The sequence below is a fragment of the Esox lucius genome, chromosome 14, assembly GCF_011004845.1.
Source record: "Esox lucius isolate fEsoLuc1 chromosome 14, fEsoLuc1.pri, whole genome shotgun sequence".
Classification (NCBI taxonomy): domain Eukaryota; kingdom Metazoa; phylum Chordata; class Actinopteri; order Esociformes; family Esocidae; genus Esox; species Esox lucius.
This window is the reverse complement of record NC_047582.1, coordinates 20,289,463-20,303,104: the sequence shown is the minus strand read 5'-3', so window position 1 is coordinate 20,303,104 and position 13,642 is coordinate 20,289,463. Positions and strand designations below refer to the sequence as shown.

The window sequence follows — 13,642 nt, the reverse complement described above, 5'->3', positions numbered from 1 at the left end:
GTCTACAATTTTATCCCTGATGTCCTTACACAGCTCTCTGGTCTTGGCCATTGTGGATAGGTTGGAGTCTGTTTGATTGAGTGTGTGGACAGGTATCTTTTATACTATAATTATTTCAAAATCCTACAATGTGATTTTCTGGATTTTTGTTTCAGATTCCGTCTCTCACAGTTGAAGTGTACCTATGATAAAAAATGACAGACCTCTAAATGCTTTGTAAGTAGGAAAACCTGCAAAATCGGCAGTGTATCAAATACTTGTTCTCCCCACTGTATGTCGCTGTAAAAACATAGAATCCTACTCACTTTTTACTCCAATTATTACTTCACGTGCTAATTCTGTCACTTGTTTTTGAGCCGATTTCGCCCATCAGTCTAGGCATTTGGATCCCACCTGGGTGGTAGCCGGTTGCAAAATGATTATGAATAACTTCAACCTGGTGCAGAACACCGGGTAAAGCGAGCCCTCATTTACTCCCTTTATTTACATTATACAGGGAGTCGTTTTAATTCCGCTGTCCAATCCCAACTAAAGCCTTGCAGGGTTTTGCACTCTGCCTGAAGTCCACCTGGCTTCTAAAGAATGGAATACGAAGACAGGGAGGAAAAGGGAGAGGGAGGGAGTTTGTACTGTTGGAGCAGCTGGCGTTGCTAGGCAACAGAGTTGAGGAGAGTGAGAGTTTTTTTCCCCATCTCTCCATCCCTGTAACATATACAGAAAACATATCCTGTAAAGAACTGCTAATGGCTAACCCATACAGGATGCTGTGATGTAATTAACCAAATAAATATGGTCATGTATTGGAGCTTTGGTCATTAATAAATTACATACATTTGACTAGTTATATGTCAAAACATTGACCACAAATGCTTATTAATATGCTGTATTAACCTAAAAATAGTATAGACTAAATAGATGTGTATATTTATTGTATTGTTTTGCAACTTTGTCATTCTATTTCATGTTTTAAAATAATTTCATAACATATTTCACATTTAGGGCCAGAGGAAATTACACAACAGTGGTAATCTGACAGATGTCAAGCCAAATAGTTTCCCTCTGCTTCATAATGGCATAACTAGTTGCTAGAACTTGCCAAATTATGGCCCAAATGTTGCTGCTAAGCTGGTTGCTTGTATTAATTTTTCCTAGTAGAGTTAGTGGAATACTAATGATGTGGACAGTGTGTTGTGGTAGATTACTTGCAGTGATATACCTTTTTTTACCACCCGGTGGAGGGATAAGAAGATGCTGATGCTTTATGGAGGTTTTGATTGGTTTGTCATGAATGTTTATATTTAGTCAAATGGTCAAATTCCTCTGGTACTTTAGTGTTATTTTTTGGTGTGTCAAAGCCACGCACATATGTCACGACACTAAACCTATGACGAGGAGACGTGACAGCAGTTCCAAGAAAAGAAAAGAGAGGGTTAAATGAGGGGAAGGAAGGGATGATGAATCATAGCTATGAGGATGGAAGAAAGAACAGAACAGTGAGCAGAGTTAAGTGATCCAGAGAAATCCATTGACCCAGTGTGCTCTGATCATGTATTTCTCTTTTTGAGAAACAGAGAGATGTAGAGAGCAAGACAGGGTTGTGAGGGCTGCTCAAGGCCAGCTACAGGGAGGAAATGTGCTTGGAAACACTCACCCATGATGCAATCATTTACACATCAATGAGCGGAGATTTACACAGGCCGACGATATGAATACTGACTTGGATTTGTGTATGTATGCATTTCTGTGAGTGGTATGAAGAGTAGGGATGCTGACTGCACAGAGCATGCTCCTGCATCTGTGAGGGAGTTGGGAAAGAGAAAGAAGGAGAGAGGAAGGGAAGTGTTTATGGGAGGGAGTTCTGGTAGAGAACCTGAGAGAGCTGCTAAGGAGGAGAGAGCGCGAGAGAGAGCGGGAACACAACCCAGTGACAGAGAGATGGTGTGATCGAGAGAGAGAGGGAGAGAGAGAGCGGGAACACAACCCAGTGACAAAGAGATGGTGTGTGAGAGAGAGCCTTAGTCTGTCTGACTCTTGATGGGTGTGTTGTTGCTTGTGTTTTCCTCTGAGAGCCGAGATGCTCTTGTGCTTTCTGTCTTTCGGCGCTCCGTTTAGCTTCGAGCTGCAGACTGCTACAGCTGTACACTCGACCCAGCATTAAGCCAGAGGAACACTCACACTGCACACACACCACTGCCGCGTCACCCTGCCGGCCGGAGATGTGAGGGAGAGGGAGGATACAGTCCTTTTGACACAAAGGGGAAGAAACTGCCTTTGAGGTAGGGGAGCTTTTTTACCCTCTGCACTAGTAGTGTGCCACCGTCTCACAGGGGAAAGGTTATTGCCATGTTCTGCAAAATACAGCATACACATTTCTGCAAAAGCATTGGGCATATAAATGCATTTACAAATATATATATATATATATATATTCATATAGATACTGTATAGACACACTGTAGTGTGGCGGTGTGTTTGTCTGTGTTTGATTTGTGCACAGTTGCCCAGTGACACGTTTGCGTGGGCGATGCTGCTGTGTTGCAGGGCGAGAGAGTGAGTGAGCGAGCGAGCGAGGCAGAGAGACGTGTCTGTCTGCTGTGTGCCCCTCCTCAGCTCTACTCTGCTGCTATGAGGAGGACAGTCCTATGGTTGAGACTGCAGCTGAGAATCACTCTTGGCTTGGTTAGGCTGGGCCAGGCTGGGTAGCTACATTAGGACGGACCGTGGCTCTAACGTGCTGGGAAGGCCTGTGGAGGGCTTGGTTACATGGTTAAAAACATGCTATTCCATAGGACACTTTCCAGGCTTTTGTGCCGCCATCTAGGGCTAAATGGGGATAGGCAGGGCAAGGCGTTGCTGTGTTGGGTTTGGTAGAACCATATGCCACTTGGCAGGGTTGGCTGGTGCCAACAGGCTGGTGATAGAGAGATGATAGGCTGGGCGAAGCTTCCTCATGAATGTATACCTGAGCCGATACGATCAGGACCAGGTTTAACGTTCTTATTGTGGTCCATTAATTTCTGTGGTCATGAATTTTTACCTGAGCAGATATGGTTAAGAGCTCTTAGTATGGACCCAGCGATCTTCCTCATTAATAAATACCTGAGTAGATATGATCAGGACCAGCTTAAATATTCTTAGTTTGGACCTAGCCTTGGTGTGAATCTGACTTCTGGTTTAGTGTGATTCTTTACAAATGGGTTGTAACGCGTGATGAGTTGTTATTAGCAGTGTCTCAAGGTTACAGCAGGTGATTAAGGTGGAATAGTGAAGATTGACAGACTAACACTGTTCCAATCCATCTGCACCAAGGCTGGTTTTCACTGTGTTTTACTTCATTCCAACTCAGGCCCGGTCCCAAATGACACACTATTATCACAGGTATTAAAGAGATACTTCAGAACGTTGTATATTTTCTTCCTTATCCAGCATCAAGCTCATGGATCCAATTTGTACGTCTTTGTGTGCAAAGAAGAATTGTGCATATGATTAGCTTAGCACAATTGCAATAATAACACGACTTGATAAGTATGGAATAATTTTAATTAATAACCTGAAAAACCTTGTTTTAATCCTCCTGAAAATATCCCACTGCCATCCCTTGTGTTAGCCACCTTTCAATCGAACACTCCCATAGACCGCTATGCCACCTGTGAACACTTTCTCTGCTTTACTAGAGGAGCTGGCTATTACCCACCAAATAATTCCAGCAGTTGTGCTAAACTTACCATTTACTACCTTTATTTCCAACTGCAGGCTGATAAGTTCCAGTGGTATCCTTTCTTTATCTTGACAGAATTCAACTGTATTTCATCCAAAATCAACACCTGTTTGATGGACAGGATAGCTTAGGTTTCTATACTAATTTCTCTCTTTTGGCTGTATTCATTTAGTATTGACTACATGCAAACAAACACTCACCAAGAATGAAATTCCATACACAAACTCTTAACAATGATCATATATGTTACTGCTTCTACCTGTGTACATGAAGCTAAACGACCCACAGCCCCGCACGCCAACCCAGTATTGGTACTCCAATACTGGTGAAATAAGAGGAATTGGAGCTTACATATAAACAACTTGCTGACAAGAAAACATGCATGGCATAATAACATACATTATTCACTTGTTTAATAGCATACATATAATATCATATAAACCCGATTCCAAAAAAGTTGGGAAATTGTACAAATTGTGAGTAAAAAAGGAATGGAGTAATTTACAAATTTCATAAACTTATATTTAATTCACAATAGAATATAGATAACATATCGAATGTTGAAAGTGAGACATTTTGTAATGTCATGCCAAATATTGGCTCATTTTGGATTTCATGAGAGCTACACATTCCAAAAAAGTTGGGACAGGTAGCAATAAGAGGCCTGAAAAGTTCAATGTACAGATAAGGAACAGCTGGAGGACCAATTTGCAACTTAGTATGTCAATTGGCAACATGACTGGGTATAAAAAGAGCCTCTCAGAGTGGCAGTGTCTCTCAGAAGTCAAGATGGGCAGAGGATCACCAATTCCCTCAATGCTGCGGCGAAAAGTAGTGGAGCAATATCAGAAAGGAGTTTCTCAGAGAAAAATTGCAAAGAGTTTGAAGTTATCATCATCTACAGTGCATAATATCATCCAAAGATTCATAGAATCTGGAACAATCTCTGTGTGTATGTGTCAAGGCCGGAAAATCATACTGGATGCCCGTGATCTTCGGGCCCTCAGACGGCACTGCATCACATACAGGAATGATACTGTAATGGAAATCACAACATGGGCTCAGGAATACTTCCAGAAAACATTGTCGGTGAAAACAATCCACCGTGCCATTCACCGTTGCCGGCTAAAACTCTATAGGTCAAAAAAGAAGCCATATCTAAACAGGATCCAGATGCGCAGGCGTTTTCTCTGGGCCAAGGATCATTTAAAATGGACTGTGGCAAAGTGGAAAAGTGTTCTGTGGTCAGACGAATCAGAATTTGAAGTTCATTTTGGAAAACTGGGACGGCATGTCATCCGGACTAAAGAGGACAAGGACAACCCAAGTTGTTATCAGCAACTGGAAAGGCACCATCAATGCTGACAGTTGTATCCAAGTTCTAGAAAAACATATGCTCCCATCCAGACATTGCCTCTTTCAGGGAAGACCTTGCATTTCCCAACATGACAATGCCAGACCACATACTGCATCAATTACAATGTCATGGCTACATAGAAGAAGGATCCTGAAATGGCTAGCCTGCAGTCCAAATCTTTCACCCATAGAAAACATTTGGCGCATCATAAAGAGGAAGGTGCAACAAAGAAGACCTAAGACAGTTGGGCAACTAGAAGCCTGTATTAGACAAGAATGGGACAAGATTCCTATTCATAAACTTGAGAAACGTATCTCCTCAGTCCCCAGACGTTTGCAGTCTGTTATTAAAAGAAGAGGGGATGCCACACAGTGGTAAACATGGCCTTGTTCCAACTTTTTTGAGATGTGTTGATGCCATGAAATTTAAAATCAACTTATTTTTCCCTTAAAGTGATACATTTTCTCAGTTTAAACATTTGATAAGTCATCTATGTTGTATTCTGAATAAAATATTGAAATTTGAAACTTCCACATCATTGCATTCTGTTTTTATTCACAATTGTACAGTATCCCAACTTTTTTGGAATCGGGTTTGTATATATAATATATAATTGATGTTTTTTTCCAAATAAAAAGTTAAATTGTTTAATCCTTGAAATTACATATACTCCTCCTCAATATGTTTTATAGATCCTGGAATCTGTTTCATTTCAGATGTTTTAGTTGGGAGCGTTCACATGGCGACACCAAACTGGCAGGGAGGGCATCCCTCTCTGTTGCGCACTTGTCAAAGTTGTCTTTACGTTTCTTCTCAGAGCTCTCAAAAATCGTTCAGGTGTATTCTCCCACTCGGAGGTCGCAACTTTCCCTCCTCCCATTTGCTCATGAACGCACCTTCCAAAACAGAGGTTTGATTCAGGTAAGCACTATCGATCACTATCGATAACTAGCTAGCTTGCTTGCTTGCTTCCTGATCTGCTGAGGAGCGATGGACTCCATCCTAGCTGGAGTGGTGCTCTTCTTTTATCTAGGAACATTGACAGGAGTCTCACACTGATTTTTTTTGGTTACTAGCTGACCAACTGCATTGTGGGATCGTTGACGTGCGTACGCTGCCTGTTGTTACCTACCTGCCAAACTTTTTTCAAATTTACTCTATATAAACTAATTGGTCAAATTCTACTTTAAGAGTTTACCAACACCATGTTTTTCCTCTGTTGACCTCTTACCCAACTTTACTACACCGGGACTCTTTTTGGACATAATTAACAGAACTACTCACCCTTGAACACCCGACGCTAAGTATAATTAAAATGCCTTATCACTGCAATTGTTGTAACACGGAGGAGAACTATCGTCTTCAGGTAAAGATAGCAGAGTTAGAGGCTCGGCTTCTGACGCAAATGTCAGGCAAGGATTATGTTAGTGTATAAAGAGAAAAAAAATGCGTCTGTGCCACCAGGAAGAAACGATAGTCTTGTTAGCCCACCGGCACAGCTCCTGCAGCCAGGCAAGAACTTTCTCTTGGTCACTGGGAAGAAATGCCGTCGACCAGTTAAACCTGAATCGTCGCTAAATCCAACTGAGACTTTCAACAGGTTTTCCCCTCTGGGTTCGGAGTCAAGGCCCGAGCCGTCTTCGTAGAGGGGAATGATCGGCACGCATGTTCTACCGGTGTCCTTGCAAAACTAAAAACTTTAATCATCGGCGATTCCATTACCCGCAGTATTAGACTATAGAATCAGCCGGCGATCGTACACTGTTTACCGGGGGGCAGAGCCACCGACGTAGCCGCAAATCTGGGGCTGGTGCTAGCGAAGTCTAAAACTGGCAAGTATAGAGAGTACAGAGATATTGTAATTCACGTTGGCACCAACAACGTTAGGATGAAACAGTCAGAGGTTATGAAGCAGAACATAGCATCAGCGTTTAAACTAGCTAGAAAGATGTGTCGGCATCGAGTTATTGTCTCTGGCCCCCTCCCAGCTAGGGATAGTGACAAGCTCTACAGCAGACTCAATCACTGGCTGAAATCGGAGTTCTGCCCGTCGCAGGAGGAAGGCTTTGTAGATAACTGGCTCTCTTTTTGGGACTCTCCCAGAAATAGGGCCAGGCCTGATCTGCTGAGGAGCGACGGACTCCATCCTAGCTGGAGTGGTGCTCTTCTTATATCTAGGAACATTGACAGGAGTCTCACTCCTATAGCCTCACCATGAGATAGGGTGCTATCTCTGTTAGCCAGCCTGCTAGCATAGTGGAGTCTGTCGCGATAGCAATGGCCAAATTAGTTGGTACAGCTTTAACTTTTGCCACTGTGACTCGTTCCAGGCTGAGAAAAAACAAGGTAGTGCTAACAAAAAGATCCTTATTAAGATAAAGCCTTCCTCCACCTCTGTCACAAAATGGGACTCCTAAATGTTAGATCCTCACCATTAGAAAACAAATAACTGACTCCTCCTCCTTAAATGGTCCTCAAAATCTTAGTTGTCCTGAGAATGTCCTGAACCTCCCTTACTAGGTGTCAATGGGGACACTTGAATTTATTGGTACTGTATCGCTCAACGCATTCACTAAATTTGTAATGAGTTCTAAACCCACAAACTGTCAGCTAGACCCAATTCCAACAAAATTACTTAAGGAGCTATTTCCTGTGCTAGGTCAGCCAATGTTGAACATAATACTTTTCTGCCTTTCCTCCGGATGTGTACCAAACTCACTAAAAATAGCGGAAATTAAACCTCTTATAACAAAATCTAATCTGGATCCCGACATATTAAACAATTATAGGCCAATATCGAACCTCCCGTTCCTCTCAAAAATCTTAGAAAAATGTGTTTCCCATATGTGTTTCCCACAACTTTCCTTCCTGAAAACAAATAACATTTATGAAATGCTCCAGTCCGGTTTCAGATCCCAACATAGTACTGAGGCTTGGTAACAAATTACCTTATAATGGCCTCTGACGAAGGTTCCACATCCATCCTGTTGCTTCTTGATCCTAGTGCTGCTTTTGACACTATTGATCACTCCCTTCTCTTAGAGAGACTGGAAACCCATATTGGGCTACGTGGTTCTAGCCTGGTTTAAATCTTATTAATCTGAAAGATATCAGTTTGTTAGTGTGGATTGCACATACTCTGACAAGTCAAAGGTATGCTTAGGTGTACCTCATGGCTCGGTTCTGGGCCCATTATTGTTCTCACTATATATGCTGCCTCTGGGCGATGTAATCCGAAATCACAATGTACATTTTCACTGTTATGCTGATGACACACAGTTATATATTTCAATGAAGCATGGAGAAGCCCATAAATTAGCTACTTTGGAAGCATGCGTTTCAGATATTAGGAAGTGGATGACAGAGAACTTCTTGCTCTTAAACTCAAGAAAAACCGAAATGCTCGTTTTAGGACCCAAGAAACAAAAGCGTTGTCAGCAGATCTCACTGTGAACCTTGACGGCTGCATGGTCATATCCCAAGAAACTGTAAGAAACCTCGGCTTTACCCTTGACCCTGACCTCTCCTTTGATGAACATATAAAATATGTCTCAAGAGTTGCTTATTTTCATCTTCTAAACACTGAAAAAATCAGAAACCTTCCATCAAAAACTGATTGCAGAAAAACAAATCCATGCTTTCGTTACTTCTAGACTAGATTACTGCAATGCTCTTCTTTCCGGTTTCCCTGACATATCAATAAATACATTTCAATTAGTGCTGCACACGGCTGCTAGAATCCTAACTAGAACAAAAAAATCTGAACACATTACTCCTGTACTAGCGTCCTTACACTGGCTGCATGTTAGGGTTAGGGCTGATTTTAAGATTTTACTATTAACCTATAAATCAATACATGGACTTGCTCCTACTTAGCTTGCTGAAATGATCCAGCCATACATACCTACATGTAACCTACAATCGCAAGATGCAAGCCTTTTAATTGTAAATAGAATTTCTAAAAAAACTGCCGGAGGCAGGGCCTTTTCTCTTAGAGCTCCACTACTGTGGAATGATCTGCCAATTAAGGTTAGAAATGCAAACTCAGTGCAAACTTTCAAGTGTCTACTTAAAACTCATCTCTACAGCACAGTTTATTATTAGGTGTAGCCTGGCCTGGGGGCGTGAAGGTGACCAGAAGGCTTGATACTGTCCACCCTTGCTGTCTTGCCAGGTGGGCTCTCTCACTGGGATGCCCTCCCTCCAATGACTTTCGGGGGAAGAGTCACTGGCTTGTTGTTGTCCCTCTGTTGTGCACTTGTGCAATTGGGCTGTACTCTGCTGGCAATACTCGGCCCTCATTCAGGGGGGTTGCGGTTGGTGTGTGTCCCTTTGGTTGATGCCTGGCAATCTGGGTAGATTGATTTCCTGCCTGTTGGGCCCTGTCCGGGGCCTCCCCCGGATAGGGCCACAGTGTCGCCGGACCCCCCCTGTCTCAGTCCCAAGGTCTTCCGTTGCTATACTATTGTGCTGGGGGATTGGGTCAGTTCTCCTTCCCCACTAAGTTCTCCTTCTCCACTATAAATCGTTGTTGATATGAGGAATGCATTTTCTGAATTTTCCCAGTCTCCTCCCGTTTTAAACTTTAGGAGGACATGAGGTCCTGGTCCACACCTGCGGAGTACCTGGTTTGGGGGGCCCGTTGCTGTCCCTGTCCTTGTCCATCTGGTCATACTTCTGACCTAGTCTAGGCTCTGGATTTAGCCTACATGCATTTATTCATTATTCCAATTGGACTCTTAATATCTCACCCGGCACAGCCAGAAGAGGACTGGTCACCCCTCTGAGCCTGGGTCCTTTCTAGGTTTCTTCCAAAATTTTGGCCTTCTTAGGGAGTTTTTCCTAGCCTCTTTGTTTCAACACTACTGTTGTTTGCTCCTTGGTGATTAAGGCCGGGTGTTTCTGTAAAAGCATTTTGTGACAACTGCTGTTGTAAAAAGGGCTTTATAAATACATTTGATTGATTGCTTACCTTATAGTCTGTTCTTGTGGTTGTGCTCAAATGCGAACTACAAATAAACTTTAGCTGACCACGAGATTCTGACAGTAATAGGGGTACAAAGGCCTTGGCCATAGGGCGCACAATGATTTTCGGGGCATCACGGCCAGAGCGAAGGGCTATTCATACGCTGCTTAACCTATACCTGTTGTCGGTAATAGGTGGCCTAGCTCTCTGACACAGAAGGACTAGCTGTTTGCTGACTGCTATGCAACATTTAATGTTAGCTTTCAGGAGCAGACGGCTGAACAAGACATTTGCGTTGAAGCATCTGTCTTTGTTCACTGCAAGCTAAAATGCAATGTTGGACCAAATATTATATCCAAACGGATTTAACGTCTGTTTCTTACATCGTAGCTGGGTGTATGTGTTGCTAGCTGGTTCGATTCCTCAACACTTAAGCAAGGTTGACTTTCCATGGGACGGTGGGTTGGCTGTTTGGATGTCTGATTCGCTGGTCATTATGGCTTGTGTATGAGATGTCTCACCTATTTGACCATCTGCTTTATTTCCTGATATGAGCAGTTTGGCGGATCTACAGGCTGGCAGACTTGTCAGATTGGCTTCCTGCCTGGTTTTGTGTATGGCGATGTTAGTTGTTGTGGCCGATTGTCTGGTTGTTGGTCTGTCTGTCAGGGAGGTTGTAGTGTGTGGGTGCCAGGTAAATGGTTGGCTAACAGTCGTCCAAACGGAAGTCTTATTATTGATCTGCACAGTGGTGTGTGTTTGGCAGGATTTGGAAATCCTCCCTGGAAGATTCAGTTTTAGACGCCAACCACATTCTTTGCTTCTAAAAAAAAAACACTCTTGTGGTCTTAGTTCTTGTGCCTTGGTGTTATTGTGCCTTGGTTCATGTGGTTTGAAGACCCTCTAACCAGAGTTCACTCAAAGGCCAAACCTATTTGAAAGCTTTTAAAGGGACAGGAAATGTATTTTCTAACAAGCTTGTCTTTGACATATTTTACTCACAACACTATTGCAATGGAACATTTCAGAGATAAAGAGGGAGAGCTAGACAAATCAGAACAGAAAGAGTAGACCAGATGTCCAGTCTGGCCTGGCTTTCAGAGGACTATACTACAGGTTGCTTTTGTCTAGGTGGATACATTGCTTTTTATATCTCTTGATATTGGACTGCCCTGGGCTGCCTAAGTGCCTCACTTAGAGGCTCAACAGGAGCACTACACCCCACAAGGGATTTTAAACTGCAGCTGGCCAACCTCCAGCCCTATATCATTCCCCCACAATGCTTTGTGAGAGGCTTGGACGTCACATCGGCTCACCAGTGGGACCTCTCTTTTTCTGTTTGCTTCCACGGAGCTGTGTGTGGGGTAGCAGATCTAAGGAGTTTATCTGTGTTTGTCCCTCAAGTTCCATTAACCCACACACACACACACACACACAGAGTGTTTAGAGGGTCATAGGGGAGACGTGTTCACTAGAGCGTGGTTAATTTCAGCAGGCAGGGACAGAGGCAGCTTCAGTGTTCCCTTGAGTCAGTTGTCCCTTTAGACTGGCCCAGTTCTGCCCTGGATCCCTGGCTCACAGTCCCATTCCTTACGGACAGTATGACAGGTTCTGGGGACGAGCTGTGCCTGGACACACATGTGACTGGCATTATGACATCATCATCGTTTCCTCTGTCCTTATGTCCTGTCGACTTTTGCAATGTAACACTGGAATGCAACAGCAAAAAAATATTGGGTTATTGAATCCAGTCCTGTTCTCCCCGTCATCATGTCCTTTAAATAATTATAATAAATTACATTATGACTGTTGAGAGATGCCACTTATTTTGCTGGGTGCTGTTGCTCCTGGGCTTTGGGCTCTCCCAATCTAATATCACTGGCCCAAGCCTACTTGAATTGAACTTTCAAAATTCAGCATGGAGATTCAGGATAAGACTGCTGGTCTATCTTTCTCTCCGTCTTGTGACTGAGACTAGGTTTTATCCTACACTGTTCAAATCTTTCATCCCACAATGTGATCCTGTTCTACCCTCTAGAAGATAGTAACTGAGCCATTAAGCTTCAGGTGGCCACCCTTGTCCATGAGAAACACCAAGACTTGACCCAGGGGACTCTGGACTTTTCCTTGTCTACTCCATACATCAAGTCCAGGCAGCATTCTATTACTAATGTGTTGTGTTATGGGCCATCTGTTTTCAAGATGACATTAGTACATCATGTCTGTGAATGTGACTAGTGAGACACCTTTCAAGGTAACACTTGGTTTGGGCCTTCAAGACATTGGTTAAGGGTATTGGTTGGTTGGGCATTGGTTAAACTCTCATTTATTCTTTTTGTATGTTATTATGTTCTACAGCCTTTACGTAGTATTGTATTATACTGCACAGCAGTCTTTGTCCACTTCTGTATGTCTAATTTCTCATGGATTGTTATGGCGAACTTGCATGCTTCACAGATGTGTGGGAATTGTGCATGGGATTGTGCTGTCAGGAGAAATTGTATGATGTAGAAGTGGGGAGCAGAAGAAAAGCAGACAAATGGAGATGAGGCGAAGGAAGTCCTCTGGGGTTCCCCCTGGTCCCCGGTTGGTAAGGTGAGGGAGCCGTTGTCCTGGCAACAGGCCCAGTTGCATGATAGGGACAGATTGGTAAAGAGAATCTGACAGATCATAATGGCTGCTTGCTGTTGCAAGCCTCACTTGTTTCAAGCCTCACCCAATGGAGATGTAAGAGCCTGTTGCCCTTTTCTCAACTATTTCTTTTACAAAAAGTAGAATTTGTTGCAAACAGAGTGGACATGTTTTTTAACTAACAATTGCCAGAGTTTCAAATATTGGAAAAAAGAGTTTCTTAACAGAAAATCTAATTAATATTGCCCAATAGTAACTCCTTAGCTCATGCTGGGTTCTTCCCACTTCACTTGCACCCCATTTGCTTGATTCTGTTGTATCTGTGTTTAGTTGTTCACATTTTAACCTTACTATACACATGTTATTGACTTATCATTGGCCAAAACAAATAGTCCTGAAGGCCACAATATGCTTTCTGGGGAACCATGTCATGATCAGCTGTCAAGTCTAGCCAGTATCTTACGGTTCTTAAGGTCTTTTGTTGTGGTTATTCCATGCCAATACATACTTAACAGTCCAAGTCTTCAGTGAACTAGTCACTAGTCCAACATCCTAGATCTGAAAGCCACCAGGACCATAAAGACCTTATCATAGACTTTAGGAAGCACCCAACATCTCAAAAGGCAATCACCATGGCGACGAAAGTATATATATGGAGCGGTAAGTATCTGGTCCAACAGTTGATAATAAAAAGCTGAACTTAATTCCTAGCTGTATGGTGGTAGTTAAGAGTATCAGTACAGATTTTGAAGTTCTAAGGTAGCACAAGATAAATGTAATGAATGAAATTCATTATACATACTAAGGGGAAACTCATGCACCACGGCAACCATTTTGTGCCAGAAAGCTCACCACACATCAGCTAGCATGATGGACAGGTAAGGAGCGATATGGCAGTAAGGAATCAGTAGCCAGTTTGCAGCGTGAAACAACATGTTATAGTAATAGTGGCTTTGTTGCCAGTGCAGGG

General features: G+C 42.9%; 1 protein-coding gene across 6 annotated transcripts in view; it reads left to right on the top strand.

Moving 5' to 3' along the window:
- Window positions 1-1,951: 1,951 nt before the first annotated feature.
- The window catches only part of si:ch73-287m6.1 (RIMS-binding protein 2), a 61,199-nt gene continuing 49,508 nt past the window's right edge, over window positions 1,952-13,642 (top strand). For 4 of the 6 annotated variants that reach the window (XM_029125295.2, XM_029125297.2, XM_029125293.2 and 1 more), the window contains exon 1: window positions 1,953-2,276. The gene's annotated coding sequence lies outside the window, so the exon portion shown is untranslated. Of the gene's footprint in view, window positions 2,277-13,642 lie in introns of all 6 variants that reach the window. The other 2 variants (XM_029125299.2, XM_029125296.2) reach the window with 1 other exon arrangement.